We start from the raw sequence: 20,526 nt of genomic DNA, 5'->3' as shown, positions 1-20,526 counted from the left end.
AAAATGACTCAATTATTAAATCTGGTTTTAGAGAGAATGACCTAATGATTCTTTCTGCTCTTCGTTTAGTTGCAAATGCGTCCCCGTCGGAGGGCAGTAATCTGCTGCTGCAAACCATATGCAGTGCCTGAAGGAGGTAAGTGGTCAAAAACAAAACCCCTCATTGTCTCATGGTACTAGACATAAATGTACTCTGGGTATTCTCCTTTTGTGTGCCTTCTCGCATTATTTATAGTTTTAGTGAAACAAATGAGTGTAGTTATGGAACAAGTAAATTTTCAGCAGAGAACAAGCTGTCCTTGTAGCTATTATGTAATTTCATAGTACATGAATTGCAGGGTAATCAATCACTTAATATTAAAGTTCATGCAGATATGGAGGCAGCAGTCACTCAGTATTAGAATGTATAGTGGATGTGGTGGCATCATTGATCATTCGGTATTCAGTTCTGGGCGTATTGGGCCTTCAGTCATTGTGGTAGGAGGTACTTAATCCTGGCACCACCCCAACATAATGCTCAAACGATAACCAAATGCAGCACTGAAAATCTAATAGAGCGTTATGGCATGTGGGTGGTGGGCTTTTGTGACCACAGGATGATCAGGCAAGGTGGGCAAATTGGGCAATTGCCCACTGTCCCCTCCCTTCCAAGAGACTCTATTGGAAAGTGAACTTTCTCTCTAGTTGATCGCTGACTATTCTATTGCTCTATCTACACTCTTTGCTTACTGCTACAACTGACTCTTTTTACCCCTGTGTCATTTTAAGGACTTTTGTCACCCTGGTCAAGACATATTTCAACTAAATATCTGACCCCGTTAATATATAATTTAGTGCTGTTTGGAATCATGCAGGCTTGAATTTCCAGGAAATGGGTAATAACATTTGAATTTGGACTTTACAGGGGCCCTTAAATCATGTTTTGCCAAGGACCCAAAAAATCCTAAAGACGACACTTAAAATGATCACGGGTAGTGTGGCCTGCGAATGCATGCTGCCAAATGTCGGTGACAAATACTAATGGTGTGCAATACAAAGAACTCCAATCAAGGCCTTAGTGGATATGTTAGACAGGCCATGGGGTCTGGTGTCTTGTATGCCGGGGACTTTAACATGAGATAATATTTGAGGAGTTTGATTATAGAAATTAAGAGTAACAGTGTCAGGACTTCTTTCAGAGGGCCACAGGGTATGCAGGGACTCATGGGCTCAATTGTAGTGGTTGAGGTAATTTACTCCTGATCTCCTATATTCCGACCTACTATGGACCCTGAGAAACTGGGCCTAGTACCCCTTCTGCACTTGACTCTCTGTGATAGCTGTAGATAATGAGTCAAAGGCTCCATCATAGGGGAAGTGTAGAAACAAGTTGTTTAGCACGACTCATAACTAATATTGTCATTAAATCAATGTTTTGTTTTTATATTAAAAAGTATTATTTTCTTTTTAACTCGACGCATTCAAAAATGTATTTCAGCATTGACAAGCAATAATAATTCTCTTGAGGTTAGGACTCCAGTTTTTAACTGGTAAATCCCTGTAGCATCCTCTTTGGTCTAATGTGGTTGGAATTATCCCCCATTCGCCAGTTCACAGTGACTGGGGGGGCTCTCTCTCCCTTCTCCAATGTGTCCCCTCCTGCTCACAGGAACGCAGCATTAAGCAAAGCTGTCTGGGGCATTCCTATAATTGTAATGTCTTCATTAGGTAGGCCGAGGCTTACCAAATTGGAACCCAGGGTCCTCCATGTAATGTACCTTTGCAGGCCCACTACACACTCAGTGTGAGAACACAGTGCACACTCTATGCAGTACTGCTACATTCATGCATAGTATCCTCACAGGCACACATACATTCAGCAAATACATTCACTCTGGGCACTGTTCATTACAGTAGCCTTTCTTTGTTGTGCAATGATGTTCTACTTAAAAACACACACGGCCAGTGCACTTATTCATCATACGCATACTGCACAACACTTAACCTTTCATGTGTTATGCTTTTCGCAAGCACCCAAATACCCAGCACATGCTTTCACTGTGCACGCACTGCACAGCACTACATCTCTCATATTATGTATTTCACACTGCCAACATACACCCAGTACATGCGCTCCCCATGCATGTACTGCACAGCACTGCTCTATCCCCGTACTGTACCATTCCCAGGCACAAAACTAACCAGTGCAGAGTCACCACTCCTACGCAGCACTTTAGGCAAGTAGGACGAGGGTCAGTTAGGCACACAGCAGTGGAACTTTTAAAATGGGGAGTGAGCCTGCAGACCTAACTCCAGTAACACAGGATAAAAATGACCTGTTCACTCCTATCATCATCTACCCAGTAGGTTGCCGCCACAGAGCTTAACTCTGGGTCAAGGCAGTGGCCTTCCAGCACTATGAGGATAGTGCTTTGGTCACCCCTCCTGGTCCATCAAGATTGCAATTTGTGAGTCAGGCCTATGACATGGAGCACACACATGATATGTGATTGCTGATAAAAACGAAAATCAACAAAGACAAAATGTGCACTATTCAAATGCTTTAAATATATTTTAACATGCAGAGAAACTCAGCTGTAGCTGAGGCATTTAAATAAATATAAGACAACCTAAACTTGCAATGCAAAATACCAAACATTTAGCTTTGTACCCCTTTATTTAGGTTTTGAGTTTAGAAAAAGTTGATATATGAAATGTATGATAGGATGCTTTTAAGTCATTCATTTCAGTGTTCACAAGTTTTTCATCAAAATATATTTGAAGGGAACAAATCATTCCACAGTTACTTTGCTATATAATTATCTCCCTTTCCCACACTTATGTTTCGAATTTTAGCCCTTTCCTCATTATTTCATTGCTTACTGGTCCTCTGTCATGAGGTGCGGTTACATTTTGTCCAATGATCTAGTGTTCAGTACTCAGAGAGGTCCTACTGCCCCCCCTCATCTGACCTACGTGTTGCTTCCTTCTTAATGAAATACTGGTCATTTGTCCTCATGGATATACAGGATCCTCAGGGAGCCACACCTACCTGCATATTGTCTAATTCTATTTTATCTCACTGTTCCTATTTACAGAATCTTTTACATCTGTCATTGCTTATCTTACTTAAGTTCTGACAAACTTAACTTAACTTTTCTTATCAGGATGAATAATCAGCCCACTTTCATCAAGTAACCCTACCCCCAAATTACCCTTTACACATCATGTTGACTTGCCAAGATAAATTGAGCACTGGTCAAACCCTTCCAAACAGTTGGAAGAGAGGGCCAATTGCCAGCCACCATATGCAAGACTAAGGGCTCCATGGCATCATTATGATAACATGCCATATGCCACCGCTGACTAGTTCATCACTCAAAAACTTCAATGAGTTGTTCCACCTGCCCGAATAACCTAGAAAAGGGAGTTTGGCTGACTCCCTAGTTTTGGGGCTTTTTTGGGCCTCTTTTGTGTTAGCTGTTTATTAATGAAGCCCAATTGAGCAATACAAAACATAGAGTAGTCCTTCTGTCAGTTCCTTGATCATGTTTGGATGGTTTTCTTGTCTTGTTTTCCTCCCTCTTATTGTGTTTGTCTCAAATTCAAGCCTTTTCTTCTCACTCTGTTTTGATTGTATGGCAGGATTCCTTTCACTACATGCATCAGATCTTGCACTGCAATGAATATGAAGTATTATTTTCTCTTATTTACTCCTGCTGCTACATCTTCTGCCGTCACCTTCTCTTTTTTAAAACAACCCTCTCAACATGTCCTTCATCCTCTAGAGACTTCGGGCTCTTAGCTCAGCTCAATGTTGTATTGGCAGATGATAATCATACATTTTTTTTGAACCATTACAATATGTCTGACAGAACTTCCATGTGCACACGTATATATGACAGACATTTCCTAATGTATTTTAATCAGCTTTAAGAAAATCCATTCTTATATGGCTGACATAGATGTGTGTTCATTTGCCGATATCATCTTTGAATGGATTTTCTTAACCCTTTCAGTGTGCACGACGGCCGGGAGCCGTCATGCTCAATGGTGCTCGTGTGCGCAGGTTGGCTCCTGGCTGCCCTGGCACAAAGCACCGGAAATCCCTCAGGTGCAGGCACCAGAGGGATTTCTTTTTCTTCCCCAAAGCCTAGAGAGCTGGGGAAGAGCTTCCCCAGCTCCAGAGGCCCCCGTGGTTTCTATGAAATGGTGATCAGCGCACGTTGCGCTGACGTCATTTCACAGAAACCGAAACTGAAATGAGCCTTTAGGCTCATTTCAGTTTTACTTTCTATGTGCTCAGGGGTCTATCTCAGCCCCCTGAGCACGTAGAAAGACGGAAGAGGTATCATTGGAAAGGGGGGAATCTCCCCAGTGGATCCCTGCTTGGGGATTGCCCCAGGAGGGGCAAAAATATTGGCCAAATTCAGTTTTTCTGCCCCCATGGGGGGCAGAAAGCCCACTGGACACCAGGGATTTTTATTGCGGCAATTTCAATGAGTGTGGGGGTTGCCCAAAACATGCATGCCAATGCCCCCACACCGGCCATAACTACAGACTTTCTGCCCCTCCTGGGGGACAGATGGGGCAGTAGTCCTCAATCTGCCCCTCGGGGTAGAAAGCCCACTAGACACTAGGGATTTTTGGGGGTCATTTTAATTAGGGTGGGGCTGCCCAAAATAGGCAAGCCAATGACCCCATCACCTGCCACAATTACAGTCTTTCTGCACCCCCTGGGGGGCAAATAGGGGCAGGAACCACCAATCTGCCCCCCTGGGGGCAGAAAGCCCCCTAGACACCAGCGATTTATTTGGGACAATTTTAATTAGGGTGGAGACTGCCTAAAACGACATGCCAATGCCCCCTGCCATACTTACAGCCTTTCTGTCCCCCTGGGGGGCAAATGGGGCAATAGCCCCCAATCAGCCCCCTGGGGGGGCAAAAAGCCCACTAGAAACCAGGGATTTTTGAGGGAAATTTTTAATTAGGGTGGGGCTGCCCAAAATGGGCATGTCAATGCCCCACCCTGCTATAATTACAGCCTTTCTGCACCCCTGGTGGGTAGATGGGGCAGTAGCCCCCAATCTGCCCCTCCAGAAGGGAAAAAAACCCACTATACACCAGGGATTTTTTTGCCAATTTGAATCATGGGTGGGGGCTGCCCAAAACGGGCATGCCAATGCCCCCACCTCGCCCACAAAAAATCCAGTCTTTCTGCCCCCCTGGGGAGCATATGGGGGCAGTATCCCCAAATCTGCCCCCCCCATGGGGCAGAAAGCGCACTAGAAACCAGGGATTTTTTTTGTATTCATGTAGGGTGGGGGGGCTGCTGAGAATGGGCATGACAATACCGCCACCACCCCAGCGACATTCCAGTCTTTGTGCTCCCCCGGGGGCAGATGGGGCAGTGGCCCCTTATCTGCCCCGGCTGGGCAGAAAGCCCACTAGGCACCAGCGACTACCCTGGCTGCATGGATAGAGGCTGCCCAGAATGTGCATACCAATGACCCCACCCCTCCACAATTAGCCTGAGTCTTTCTGCTCCCCTTGGGGACATTTCAGGGCAAATTCCCCCCCCCCCCCCCTCCGATTCCCCCCAGGGTGGCAGAAAGCCAACTAGACAATTTTTTTTAGCAATGTGCCTACCTGTGGATTTTGGGCCCTAGCGCAGCTGGCACATAGGGGAAACTATCAAACTTGTACCTTTTTGAAAACTAGACACCAAGGGGAATCCAGGATAGGATGACCTGTCTGGCTCTCACCAGTTTATGTTACCCAGAATCCCTTGCAAACCTCAAACTTTGTGAAAAGAAACACATTTTCTTCACATTTCTGTGGTGGAAAGTTCTGGAATCTGTTTGGATCCACAAAATTCCACCCACCCTGCGTTCCTTAAAGTCTTTTGAGAAAAATGGTACCTCACTTGTGTGCGTAGGCCTAGTGCCCACAACAGGAAACGGCCCAAAACGCAGCGTGGATGCTCCACATTTTACAGTGCAAACTGACACTATTTTGCAAAGTGCCTAGCTGTAGATTTTGAACCCTAGCTCTGCCGGCACCTAGGGAAACGTAGTAAACCTATACATTCTAAAAAACTGGACACCCATGGGAATCCAGGATGGGGTGACGTGTCTGGCTCTCACACAGATTTAAGAACTTTCCACCACATAAATGTGAAGAAAATTTGGTTTTTTGACACATTTTGAGGTTTGAAAGGGATTCTGGGTAAGAGAAACTGGTGAGAGCCATTCTACGTTGGAAAATGTAGGGGGATTCATGCATCCATACCTCAATGGACTCCGCCGGGTGTCTAGTTTTTAGGAATGTGTGGGTTTGGTAGGTTTCCTTAGATGGCCGCCAAGCCCGGGACCAAAAACTCATGTGAACACCCCCTTGCAAAACAAGGTAATTTTCAGATACATAGGGGCAGCTGAGTTTTTGGTCCCGAGTTGGCAGCCATCTAGAGAAACCTACAGAACCCCACATTTCTGAAAACTAGAAACCCAGGGGAGTCCAGGGAGGTATGGCTTGCGTGGGTCTCCCAACATTTTCCTACCCAGAATCCCCTGCAATCCTCACATTTTGATGAAAAAATCATTTTTTTCTCAAAATTCTGTGCGGGTAAGTTCTGGAATCTATGTGGATCCACAAATTTCCTACCACCCAGCGTTCCCACAGGTCTCCCAATAAAAATGGTAGTTCACTTGCTAGGGTGGGTCAAGTACCCGCGACAGGCAAGGGCCCAAAACGTACTAAGGCGACATCAAAATGACCTTTCACAAAACAACCTGGTTTCGCAAGATGAGTCACCTGGGTTTTTGGCCCCGGCTCGATGGCCATCTTGGAAAACTACCAAACCCACACATTTCTGAAAACTAGACACCCGGAGGAGTCCAGCAAGTTATAGCTTGTGTCAGTCCCCTAACGATTTCCTACCCACAATGCCCTGCAAACTTCAAATTTAGCTGAAAAAATAACTTTTTTTAAAAATGTCTGTGTGGGAAAGTTCTGGAATCTACGTGGATCAACAAATTCCCTACCACCCAGCACTCCCCCGGTCTCCTGATAAAAATTATATCTCACTCACATAGGTGGGGCAAGTACCCGCAACAGGCAAGGGCCCAAAGCATATTGAGGAGACATCAAAATTACCTATCACAAAACAACCTGGTTTTGCAAGGGGGGGGGGGGGGGGTCATCTTGGCTTTTGGCCCTGGGCTCAGCGGCCATCTTGGAAAAATGCCAAACCACACATTTCTGAAAACTAGAAACCCTGGAAAGTCCAGCGAGGTATGGCTTGCATGGGTCCCCCAACCTTTTCCTACCTAGAATTCCCTGCAAACCTCAAATTTAGCTGAAAAAAACAAATTTTCCACATATTTTTGGGTGGAATCACTGTGCCGGCACATATGTCCTAGCCCACAGCGTTCCCCTCAGTCTCCCGGGTAAAATTATACCTCACTTGTTTGGGTGGGGCAAGGGCCTCTGACTGGGAAGAGCCCAAGACATAGGAAAAAAGTGTATAGCACCAAGAATTCCAAGTGCTACATTTTTAAAAAAATATGTTTTTAGCCACTTCTGCTTTGGACACCCACACAAGTGAGGTATCATTTTACTTGAGACACTATTGAAAACGCTCTGGGGTAGGCCGTTTGTGCTACCACTATGTTTCCTCACAAAAATATGTAGAAAATGTGTTTTTTTCAGCTAAATTTGAGGTTTGCAGGGATTTTTGGGTAGGGAAACTTTGGGGGATCCATGCAAGCCATAGCTCATTAGACTCCCCGAGGTGTCTAGTTTTCAGAAATGTATGGGTTTGGTAGGTTTCCCTAGATAGCCGCAAGCCCGGGGCAAAAATCCCAGGTGTCCCCCTCCAAAACCAGCTCGTTTTTTTGTTATAGGTAACTTTGAAGTTTCCACAGTACGATTTGGGCCATTTCCTGTTGCAGCCACTATGCCTACCCACAAAAGTAAGGTTCCATTCTTATCGGGAGACATGTGGGAATGCTGGGTGATAGGAAATTTGTGTCAACCCTGTGATCCTACAACTTTCCACACAGAAATGTGAGGAAAAATAGATATTTGAAACAAAATTTGAGGTTTGCATGGGATTCTGTGTAGGGAAATGTTGGGGAACCCATGCAAGCCATACCTTGGAGGACTCCCCCATTTGTCTAGTTTTCAGAAATGTGTGAGTGTTGTAGGTTTCCCTAGGCGTCCACGGAGCCCGGGGCCAAAAACTCACGGGACCCACCAAACAAAACCAGGTTGTTTTGTGATAGGTAATTTTGATGTCGCCTCAGTAGGTTTTGGGTTCTTGACCCACCCATGTGAGTAAGGGTACCATTTTTATTGAGAGACCTGGGGGAATGCTGTATAGAAGGACATTTGTGGATCCATGTAGTTTCCAGAACTTTCCCACACAGAAATTTGAGAAAAAAGTGTTTTTTTCATCTAAATTTGAGGTTTGTAGGGGATTTTCTGTAGAGAAATCCTGGGGGACACACACAAGAAATATCTTGCTGGAATCCTCAGGGTCTCTAGTTTTCAGAATTGTGTGGGATTGGTATTTTCCCTAGATGGCCGCCGAGCCCGGGGCCAAAAACTCATGGGACCCCCCCTTGCCAAACTAGGTGGTTTTGTGATAGTTAATTTTGAAGTCGCCTCAATAGATTTTGAGACCTTGCGTGTTGCGGGTACTTGATTCACCCACACAAGTGAGGTACCATCTTTCTCAGAAGACTTTGGGGAATGAGGGTTTGGTGGAATTTTGTGGATCCACACAGATTCCAGAACTTTCCTCCACAGAAATGTGAGGAAATTGTGTTTTTTTATTTTTTTTATTTTGAGGTTTGCATGGAATTCTGTGTAACAGAACCTGGGGAGAGCCAACCAAGTGACCCTATCCTGGATTCCCCTGGGTGTCTAGTTTAAAAAAATGTATAGGTTTGAGAGGATTCGCTAGGTGCAGGCAAAGCTAGGGTTCAAACTCTACGGTTAGGCACTCTGCAAAAAAAGGGTCTGTTTTCACCGTGATAATGTGTTGTGTCCACGTTGCATTTTGGACCGTTTCCTGTTGCGGGAACAAGGCCTACTCACACAAATGAGGTACCATTTTTCTCAGAAAAACCTTGGGGAACGCATTGTGGGTGGATGTGGAGTTGTGGGTTGGGCGGACCGGAATAACAGGCTGGGAGGCCGGATGTAGTGAGCTATGGTTTCGGATTTTATTCACAGGTAAGGCACACACAGTAGTGTTCCACAGAGATATAGGGGAGGAAGTCCGGAGAGAACGTCGTGACGGATGGGTTCTGTTGTAGGGTTGATGTCTTGTTCAGGGTCCTCTGTAGGTTGTTGTCATCAGATGACGGTCGGGTGATGGGTCTCCTCGGAGATATGTAAGAGAGAGAACAAAATGGGGTTAGTCCAGTCCGACGAGGACTACCGAGTACTGTCACCTTCACCGGGAGTGAGTTGGCCAGGAAAGGAAACGTGTGGGAGGTGGGAAGGGCAGAGGGGGATAAGGTCAACTGAGCAAGCGGGAGGGGTATAGTGACTGGGGTGTCCGGGTCAGTGCGAGGATAGTGATATATATACAAGGTGCTCGTGATACTTCGTTTATCTATGGGGCCAGTGCAGGGTGCTCGTGACGCTCTATATACAGGCTTTACAGGTATTTACACTATATTTACAAAGGGACACGGAGAAAGGATAGAGTGTACTCACGTGCCCCGCCGCAACTCTCATCCGAGTTGCGGCCGCTCTCCAGCCACCTCCGGAGGTCGCCACCAGTCCTCCGACCACAGGTCCTCTTCCTCCTTCTCCTCTCCGCTTTCCGCCTTCTCTACGATCTCCTCTCGTCTTCCGCTCTCCGTCGGGGGTTCCGCGCCGTTCGCTTTCTCCTGCCACGAGTCCGCTGGGCTGAACGAGGTCTTGACTGCTCTCCCGACTTTTCTATGTTCCTGGTGGAGCGTAGTTGACGCACTTCCGCTTCCGGATGGTTCGGGTTCCGGGTCACCAGTAGGGACTTCACTTCCGGTTTCCGGTTTGTCGGGTTCCGGGTCGTCGTCGGTTAGCGGATCCTGTGGGTGAAGAGAGGAAGTCCGATGACCTAGGGATGCTGTTCGTGCCGGCGTGGGGGTGGGAGACCCCTGTCTGTTCCGCCCTTCCGATGAGGTAGGGACCCCTGATTTTCCACATCCCCTTTCCCTAGCTGTCTTACTGGTAGGGGTGGAAGGTGCTGGATAACGTGAGAGGTAATCAGCATTGCCCTGGTCTAGTCCCTTTCGATGTAGCGTTTTGAAACGAAAAGGCTGTAGCGATAGGAACCACCTAAGAACCCTGTCGTTGTGGCCCCGATTGCGGGCCATCCACTCAAGTGGTGCATGGTCCGTGTACAGGATAAATTCCCGGCCCTCTAAATAATACCTGAGACTGTCCACTGCCCATTTAATCGCCAGAGCCTCTTTCTCCACGACTGCATAGTTTTGCTCCCGCTGAAAGAGCTTCCGACTGATATACAGAACCGGTTTTTCAACCCCTTTTTCATCTTCCTGGGACAGGACCGCCCCCAAACCCTGATCGGAGGCGTCTGTCTGCAGGATGAAAGGTCGGGAATAGTCCGGACTGATCAACACGGGTTCCGACAACAGGGATTGCTTGAGGAGATCGAAGGCCTGCAGCAGGAGAGGAGTGGGTTGTTGCAACTTCTCTTCGGTTCTGGCGGTCTTTTTCAAAAGGTCCGTCAAGGGAGCGGCTATCTGGGAGAAACGGGGAATAAACCTCCTGTAATACCCTAGTAGTCCGAGAAAGGCACGAATTTCTCTCTTTGTGTGAGGGAAGGGTATAGAGTGTATGGCTTGTATCTTATTGTTTTGGGGACGAATGACCCCCTCCCCTAAGAGATACCCCAGATACTTCACACTTTGGGCCGCCAAGGTTGTCTTGGCGGGGTTAATGGTAAAACCATGACTACCCAGGGAGTGCACCACTGCCTGTAAATGGAGTAGGTGTTGTTCCCAGCTGTCGCTGTATATGACTATGTCATCTAAGTACGCCCCGGCAAAGCTGGCATGGGGTCGTAAGACCAGGTTCATAGCCCTTTGAAATGTCGCCGGGGCCCCATGGAGCCCGAAGGGCATCACTTTGAAATGGAACAAACCCTCAGGGGTTGAAAATGCTGTTTTTGGTTTGTCTTCCGGCTTTAAAGGGATCTGCCAGTACCCTTTACACAAGTCAAGGGTACTGATATATTTAGCTTTGCCTATCCGTTCCACCATCTCGTCCACTCGAGGCAGGGGATAGGAGTCGAAAGCCGAGATTTTATTCACCTCCCTGAAATCTATGCAGAAACGGGTGGAGCCATCGGGTTTGGGTACTAACACGATTGGGGAATTCCAACTGCTGTTAGATGGTTCGATTATACCCATCTTCAACATTTGGGTGGTCTCTTCTTTTATAACTGCTCGGCGTGCTTCAGGGATCCGGTAGGGCCTTTGTCGCACGATTTTCCCTGCTTCTGTGTGGATTGCGTGCTCCACTATGGTGGAGTGTCCGGGTAGGGAGGAAAACACTGCTTGGACCGAGGACAAGGCCCGTTTAAGGTCCTGTTTGTTTATTTCAGGGAGGTCAGGGTCTATACAGCCCTCAAAGGGCAGAGAGAGTGAGCCTGTCAGGACAGGGAGGGGTCCCTCCCACTTCTTTAACAGATTGACGTGGTAGATCTGGGTGACCCTTCGGTTGACATCCAACTCCAGTTCATAGGTGACGGGAGTCACTTGTCTCAAGATAGGGAAGGGGCCCTGCCAATGTCCCAACAGTTTATGGTCGGAGGATGGCAGGAGTAACAACACCAGGCCTCCTGGGTTGAAAGAACGGGCCTTAGTTCCTTTATTATACTGCTGTTTTTGAGTGACCTGCGAAGCTGTCAGATTCTGCCTCACTATTTCTCTGATTTGGGTCAAGTGGGTTCGGAGGTTATCGACATACTCGGGGAGAGGGCGGGTACGGTCTGGCTCAGCTTCCCATGCCTCGCGAGCCATGTCTAACAGGGTCCTCGGGGCACGTCCATATAACAATTCATATGGGGAATACCCGGTGCTGCTTTGCACTTTGCACCGAATGGCAAAGAGGGCGAGGGGAAGCATCTCCTCCCACCTTTTACTCTCAAGGCCCAGGAGCTTTTTCAGGGTGGCTTTTAGGGTGGCGTTGTATCTCTCCACCAACCCGTCTGTCTGGGGGTGATAGGCCGAAGTCCTTATCTGTTTGATACCCAAATTGGCGCATACTTGACGCATGAGGGAGGACACGAAAGGCGTACCCTGATCTGTTAAGATCTCACGAGGGAATCCTACCCTACTGAAGATGGAGATAAGGGCTTTAGCGATGTTTTGTGTAGTGGGCTGCTTCAAAGGGATGGCCTCCGGGAACCGGGTGGCGTAATCTACTAACACCAGGGCGTACCTACAACCCGTCCTAGAGGGCAACAGGGGTCCTATCAGGTCCATACCCACTCGGGAAAAAGGGACATCAATAAGAGGAAGGGGTTGGAGAGGCACTCGGGGGGGTCGATACCGGCTGTTTCTCTGGCAGACCGGACACTCCCTACAGTATTGCTTTATTTGGCCATGAACGCCCGGCCAGTAGAACTTTTCGAGGATAGTTTGCCCGGTTTTTACATCACTGAAATGTCCCCCCAGCAAATGACTGTGGGCCAGGTATAGGACTTTGTCCCGAAACAATCCGGGGATAACTAACTGGGTGGGGTCCTGGGGCCCCCCTTTTCTATAGAGGAGTCCATGTTTGCGAAAGAAGTAAGGACCTACGTGCAGTGGGTCTTCATTGTCCAGGGCACGATTCCAGGCTTCCTGTAACCCGGGATCCTCTTGCTGGGCAGCTCGGAATTCGCGGTCCGTTTCCCAGGGATGATCGTCGACATGAGCAGGGAATGCACCGGTAAATGTTCTCTTTTCTCTTTTCTTTTGTTTCTTAGTCTTTCCGGGTTTTGAGGGAGAGTCCGTGGTCGGAGATCCATGGGGAAACGGGGCCTCCGCCCACCATTTCTTTAGGGAGTCTGTAGTGTCCTTCAGGAGGTGGGGAAGGCCGCTATAATCGCTGCCTAATATGGCTTGTTCAGGGAGATTAGGAACCAGCCCGACTGTTAACATGCTACCCTCATCTGCGTTTTGTTGTACCCTTACTTGGGCCGTTGGATAGCTCTTGGTGTTGCCGTGAACGCATTTTATAGCGACAGTCCCAGTATGGGGTCCGACAGGATGGGGTAGTTCCTGGGGTCTTAGGACGCTATGTCTACACCCCGTGTCCGCCAAGGCCATCATACGGTGTCCATCAATTCTCACGGGGCAGCGAAAAGGTGGTGGGGTGACTTCGTTGGTGAGGCATACATAATTCCGTGCCATCCCTATGTCCATAGGCTCCTCCTTTTGAGGACACACCCGGGCTATGTGTCCGTATCCTCCACAGTGATAACACTGTGGACCGGGTGGGGGAGGTCGAGGTAGGACTGGGTATGGCATCAGGGGAGCGGGATCCGGTCTTCTGACTGGGGTTGGTGGTCTTTGGGGCCGTGAGTGGTTGCCATGTGGAATACGTGGATGTTGTTCTTCTTTGACCCGTTGGGACTCTTGGGCTCTACTGTAGGCGCTGGCTATTTCCACCGCGCTGTCCAGAGTCAGGCGGGCGTGTTGTCTCACCCATTTCTGGGTGGCTGGATGAAGAGACGCCAGGTACTGTTCCAAATATATCTTTGAAAGGATCTCTTCCTTAGTGGCGGTGGCCGGTTTTAGCCATCTGTTTGCCAAGTCCTGTATCCGGAATGAGAGAGCACGCGGCGTTTCTTGGGGGCCCTCTTTGGCCTGCCGCAAACGAACCCTGTACGTTTCGTCATCGATTCCCAGTCTCTCAAGAATGCAGGTTTTGACGTCTTGGTAGGGGGTCACTCCCTGGATATTGGCCTGCTGATAGGCGGCCTGTAGTTCACCTGTTAACAGTGGACCAAGGTAGTGGCTCCAGCGATCGGCAGGCCATGCGGCAGCTTGGGCCAAGCGCTCAAAATTTGTGAAAAAATAGTCGGGGTCTTCCCCCGACACATATTTTTGGAGGACCACTGAGGGTAAGGAGGTGGTGGGCCTTTGTTGCCCCATGACGGTGGTCAGTTTCTCGAGGGCTTGGTCCTGAGCAGTCCCCTGTCCTTTAAGGACATCGTGGAGTTGGCCACGGTCATCCTCCGCGGTCTTGAGGAACCGCTCCATCATTTTTCCAAGCACCTCCTGGCTCTCCGCTAGCTGTTTAACCGCGGCCTCCATGCTTCCGGTGGATCCCACTTCTGACACCACCTGTGGAGTTGTGGGTTGGGCGGACCGGAATAACAGGCTGGGAGGCCGGATGTAGTGAGCTATGGTTTCGGATTTTATTCACAGGTAAGGCACACACAGTAGTGTTCCACAGAGATATAGGGGAGGAAGTCCGGAGAGAACGTCGTGACGGATGGGTTCTGTTGTAGGGTTGATGTCTTGTTCAGGGTCCTCTGTAGGTTGTTGTCATCAGATGACGGTCGGGTGATGGGTCTCCTCGGAGATATGTAAGAGAGAGAACAAAATGGGGTTAGTCCAGTCCGACGAGGACTACCGAGTACTGTCACCTTCACCGGGAGTGAGTTGGCCAGGAAAGGAAACATGTGGGAGGTGGGAAGGGCAGAGGGGGATAAGGTCAACTGAGCAAGCGGGAGGGGTATAGTGACTGGGGTGTCCGGGTCAGTGCGAGGATAGTGATATATATACAAGGTGCTCGTGATACTTCGTTTATCTATGGGGCCAGTGCAGGGTGCTCGTGACGCTCTATATGCAGGCTTTACAGGTATTTACACTATATTTACAAAGGGACACGGAGAAAGGATAGAGTGTACTCACGTGCCCCGCCGCAACTCTCATCCGAGTTGCGGCCGCTCTCCAGCCACCTCCGGAGGTCGCCACCAGTCCTCCGACCACAGGTCCTCTTCCTCCTTCTCCTCTCCGCTTTCCGCCTTCTCTACGATCTCCTCTCGTCTTCCGCTCTCCGTCGGGGGTTCCGCGCCGTTCGCTTTCTCCTGCCACGAGTCCGCTGGGCTGAACGAGGTCTTGACTGCTCTCCCGACTTTTCTATGTTCCTGGTGGAGCGTAGTTGACGCACTTCCGCTTCCGGATGGTTCGGGTTCCGGGTCACCAGTAGGGACTTCACTTCCGGTTTCCGGTTTGTCGGGTTCCGGGTCGTCGTCGGTTAGCGGATCCTGTGGGTGAAGAGAGGAAGTCCGATGACCTAGGGATGCTGTTCGTGCCGGCGTGGGGGTGGGAGACCCCTGTCTGTTCCGCCCTTCCGATGAGGTAGGGACCCCTGATTTTCCACAGTGGAATATTGTGGATCCATACAGATTTCGAAACTATCACCACAGAATTGTAAGGAAAATTAGTTTTTTTGACAAATGTTGAGGTTTGCAAGGGATTCTGGGTAACAGAACCTAGTGAGAGCCAGACAAGTCACCCCATCCTGGATTCCCCTGGGTGCCTAGTTTTTAAAAATATATTGGTTTGCTAGGTTTCCCTAGGGTGCCGGCTGAGCTAGGGTTCAAAATCTACAGCTAGGCACTTTGTAAAATAGTTTGTTTCCACTGTAAAATGTGGTGGATCCACGTTGCGTTTTGGGCCGTTTCCTGTTGTGGGCACTATGCCTAACCACACAAGTGAGGTACCATTTTTCTCTGAAGAATTTGGGAAGGCAGAGTGGGTGGAATTTTGTGGATCGACACAGATTTAAGTATTTTGCACCACAGAAATGTGAGGAAAATTAGTTTTATTTACACATGTTGAGGTGTGCAAGGGATTCTGGGTAACAGAACCTGGTGAGAGCCAGTCAAGTCACCTCATCCTGGATTTCACTGGGTGTCTAGTTTTTAAAAATGTATGGGATTGCTAGAATTCCCTAGGTGCAGGCAGAGTTAGGGTTCAGAATTTACAGCTAGGCACTTTGAAAAAAAGGGTCTGTTTTCACTGTGAAAATGTGGTGTGTCCACGTTGCAGTTTGGGCCATTTCCTGTCACGGGCACTAGGCCTACCCACAAATGTGAGGTACCATTTTTCTCGGAAGACTTTAGGAAACGCGGTCGGTGGAATTTTGTGGATCCATGCAGATTTCAGAACTTTCCACCACAGAAATGTGAGGCAAATGTGTTTTTTTAAAAACACATTTTGAGGTTTGCAAGGGTTTCTGGGTAACAGAACCTAGTGAGAGCCAGACAGCGAGACAAGTCACCCCATCCTGGATACCCCTGGGTGCCTAGTTTTAAATGTATTGGTTTGCTAGGTTTCCCTGGGTGCCGGCAGAGCTAGGGTTCAAAGTCTACAGCTAGGCACTTTGCAAAATAGTTTTAGTTTCCACTGTAAAATGTGGTGTGTCCACGTTGCGTTTTGGGCCATTTCTGGTTGCGGGCACAATGCCTTCCCACACAAGTGAGGTACCATTTTTCTCAGAAGACTTTGGGGAATGCTGGGTGGGTGGAATTTTGTGGATCCACACAGGTTTCAGAACATTTCCACCTCAGAAATGTGAGGGAAATGTGTTTTTTACACATTTTGAGGTTTGCAAGGGATTTTGGGTAACAGAACCTGGTGAGAGCCAGTCAAGTCCCCTCATCCTGGATTCCCTTGGTGCCTAATTTTCAAAAATGTATAGGTTTGCTAGGTTTCCTTAGTAGCAGGCAGAGTTAGGGTTCAAAACCTACAACTAGGCACGCTGCAAAAAAAGGGTCAGTTTTCACTATGAAAATGTGGTGTGTCCTCATTGAGTTTTTTTTCCGTTTCCTGTTGTGGGCTCTAGGCCCACCCACACAAGTGAGGTATCATTTTTCTCGGAAGGCTTTGGAGAATATGGGGTGAGCAGACTTTTGTGGATCCACGCAAATTCCAGAACTTTCCACCACAGAAATAAGAGGAACATGTGTTTTTTTACACATTTTTAGGTTTGCAAGGGATTCTGGGTAACAGAACCTGGTATGAGCAAGTCACCCCATCCTAGATTTCCCTGTGTGTCTAGTTATAAAAAATGTATAGGTTTGCTAGGTTTCCCTAGATGCCGTCAGAGCTGGGTTCAAAATCTTACAGCTAGGCACTTTGCAAAAAAGGTGGTGTGTCCGCGTTGCATTTTGGGCCATTTCCTGTTGTGGGTACTAGGCCTACCCACACAAGTGAGGTACCTTTTTCTTGGAAGACTTTGAGGAATGCTGGGTGGAGGGGACATCATGTATCCACGCATATTCCAGAACTTTCCATCACAGAAATGTGAGGAAAATGTGTTATTTTTACAAATCTTTAGGTTTGCAAGGGATTCTGGGTAATAGAACCTGGTGAGAGCCAGTCAAGTCACCCCATCCTGGATTCCCCTAGGTATCTTGCTTTAAAAAAAGTATAGATTTGCTCAGTTTCCATAGGTACCGGCAGAGCTAGGATTCAAAAGCTACAGCTAGGCACTTTGCAAAAAAAGGGTCAGTTTTCACTGTAAAAATGTAGTGAGTCCACGTTGCATTTTGGGCCATTTCCTGTCACGGGCATGAGGCCTACCTACACATTTTTCTCAGAAGACTTTGGGGAACTCGAAGTGGGGGGAATTTTGTGCATTTATGCCCATTCCTGAACTTTCCACCAGAGAAATGTGAGGAACATTTGGGTTTGTTTACAAATATTTAGGTTTGCAAGGGGGTCTGGGTAATAGAACCTGGTGAGAGCCAGTCAAGTCCTGGATTCCCCTTAGTCTAATTTAAAAAAATGTGTAGGTTTGCTAGGTTTCCCTATGTGCCAGCAGAGCTAGGGTTCAAAATCTACGCGATGGCAACTTACAAAAAAGGGTCAGTTTTCACTGTTAAAAGAAAGTGTCCATGTTGCATTTTGAGCCATTTCCTGTCACGGGCACTAGGCCTACATACACAAGTGAGGTACCATTTTTATCGGGAGACTTACAGTAACACAGAATTGTAGAGCAACTGTTATTACCTATAGATTTTTGATGCATTTCTGCCTTCCAAATGAAAGACAATGTGAAAAAAGAAGTCATTTTGAAAAATGGCCCATAATTCTCATGCTAGTATGGGTACTAACAATTTCGGAAATGCCGAAATATATACTGTTTCTAAACTCTGGGGCAGATTTACAACTTCTGGTACATCTCTGCTAATCAGTAGGGATGCGCCAGAACAGTTGCAACAAGCCAAACCATCCGTGCACCACAACTGCACCGTGGTGCCCCAGATGGTCAGATGCGTGTTGCATCCCCTGGCGGAAAGGCAGTGCATTGCTGGAGTCACGTCGCAAGAGCGACTCAGCTCCAGCGAGGCTCTGGGTGCCCCTATGTCTAACATGCTGCATCAATCCTTATGCCTGCTTCAAGCAGGCGTAGGGTTTTGACGCAGCATGGCCGTAAATGTTACTGAGGCGTTCCTGCGCCGGTGCGCCCCCCCCATGCCAGAGCGCCCTCATGTGGTGCAGGGCTTTACAATGTGACGCATCTCCCTAGATGTGTCATGTTGTATATACCCATCAGGATGGTGCTGGCTTTGCGCTGCTGCTGCGTCATAAAAGTGACGCAACAGCAGCACAAATGTGGCTTACGGGGCTTGTAAATCTGCCCCTCTATATTTTGTTGCAATTTCAGAAATACATAGGTGTCTTTCATACCGATTTTTCCATGTATGTATTTTCCCAAATGAATTGCTAGGTACATACTAAAAAAACATTGCAAGACCCTGCTCAGTTACAGGTTAAAACGTTGACACAAATAGCTGTTTTTTTCACACTAATTTTCAATCTTTCCTATATTCAACGGTTAGTCTCTACAAAGAAACCTTGAAGGATCTACACAAATGACACCTTGCTGAATTCAGAATTTTGTCCACTTATCTAAAATGTATAGCTTTCCAGGATCCATTATTGCTTTCATACCCATTTTTCCATTAACTGGAAAGAGGTTGAAAGCACAAAAAATACCAAAAATAGGCTATGTCCCAGAAAAATGACAAAAACTGTGTAAAACATTTTGGTTTTCTGACAAAAGTCTGCTTGTCCCTGAAAGCTGGGAAGATGGTGATTTCAGCATCACAACCCCTTTTTTTATACCATTTGCAGGGAAAAAATCAGACGCTTTCATCTGTAGCCCATTTTTCCCCAAAAACATAACATTTTGCTGTATTTTTTCTAATTTCTGGGTCCCCTCAAAGGGAATCCAAAAACCTGGGGCACCTTTTGAATTCCCATGATGTTGGAAAAAAAGGAGGCAGATTTGGCATGCATACCGTATGTGGTCAAAACGTTACAGGGGCCTAAGCGCGAACTACCCCAATTAGCCAAAGGCTTAGCGTAGGGGGGGGGAGGCCTAGCAGCGAGGGGTTAAAGCATAAAATATCCTTTCAAAGCTGACAACCAGGAATGCATGTGCATCCACAGACGTCACCTAAAAATAATTGGAAAATCCAATAAGGTTCAGGTTTAGGGTTGCCACCTAACTTGCTCCCTAGCAGAGCCACCATCATTTTAATGTCTCAGTTGAAATAAAAATAAGCAAACTCACCTAATGCAGGAATTTTAAGCCCTTATCTGTGTTCTAGACATGAGTAAATCATCCATGACAAATAATTCACTTAAACTAAGACAGAAGAGCCATTTTACAAATGAATACATACGATTTTGTTTAAAGTCCTATTTTGGGCCTTTACAGGCTCTTAAACCAACAACAAATGGTGAAATTTTTTTTTTGGAAAGGTGGCAAACCTATTTAGGGGTTAAGATCTATTGGCTTTGCCAATGTTATTTTTACCAGTAGTTCATAAGCACATATATCAAGAGCATAACACTTGAATTCCATATGTGATAAATCCATAAGAAAATAACATACAACATAATTTGCGCAAGAACAAATGCATCATGGACATCTGTCCTTTCTTGAAAAATTCATGCAGATTGTGCTGCGAGTTAAGAAAGAATGATACTCTTTTCTAAATGACTAAAGAATGTTGAACAACATCTGTCTGGACAATATTCGTACATGTGTCTATTTCTTGGGGTTGTCATTACAGTTCGACTGACGGAATCGATCCGGCGCTTGGACCTAGATACCCTTATGGGTTTTTTGGATACGTCTGCTTCTGTCGAACCAGATGAGACCATTTTATCTTGCTGTAAAATCCTGGAACATCGAAAAAAGGTATCTGTCAGTCTTCATTACTTTACATGGCATTTAAGGCAATGAGAGGCAGTGAGGTTTAGCTACATATGTGGTTGTCTAACATTGTGGTATATTGTAGTGTTGTATTGTGACATGTGCTTTACTGTACTGTAAAGGACTGTGTAGTGTAAAGTATTGCTGTAATATGTTAGGTTGTATTGGGTTGCAATGCAGAGCAGTGCGTGCTGTAGTGTACAGTATAAATAAGTTATAGTGCAATAATGCAGTGTTATATCACATGTTTGCAGTGTATTATAGTCTTGTACGTTTTGCAGTGACCTGCTT

This window comes from Lissotriton vulgaris, chromosome 1_1 (genome assembly GCF_964263255.1).
Source record: "Lissotriton vulgaris chromosome 1_1, aLisVul1.2, whole genome shotgun sequence".
In the NCBI taxonomy this organism is placed as follows: domain Eukaryota; kingdom Metazoa; phylum Chordata; class Amphibia; order Caudata; family Salamandridae; genus Lissotriton; species Lissotriton vulgaris.
This window is presented reverse-complemented; position numbering follows the sequence as displayed.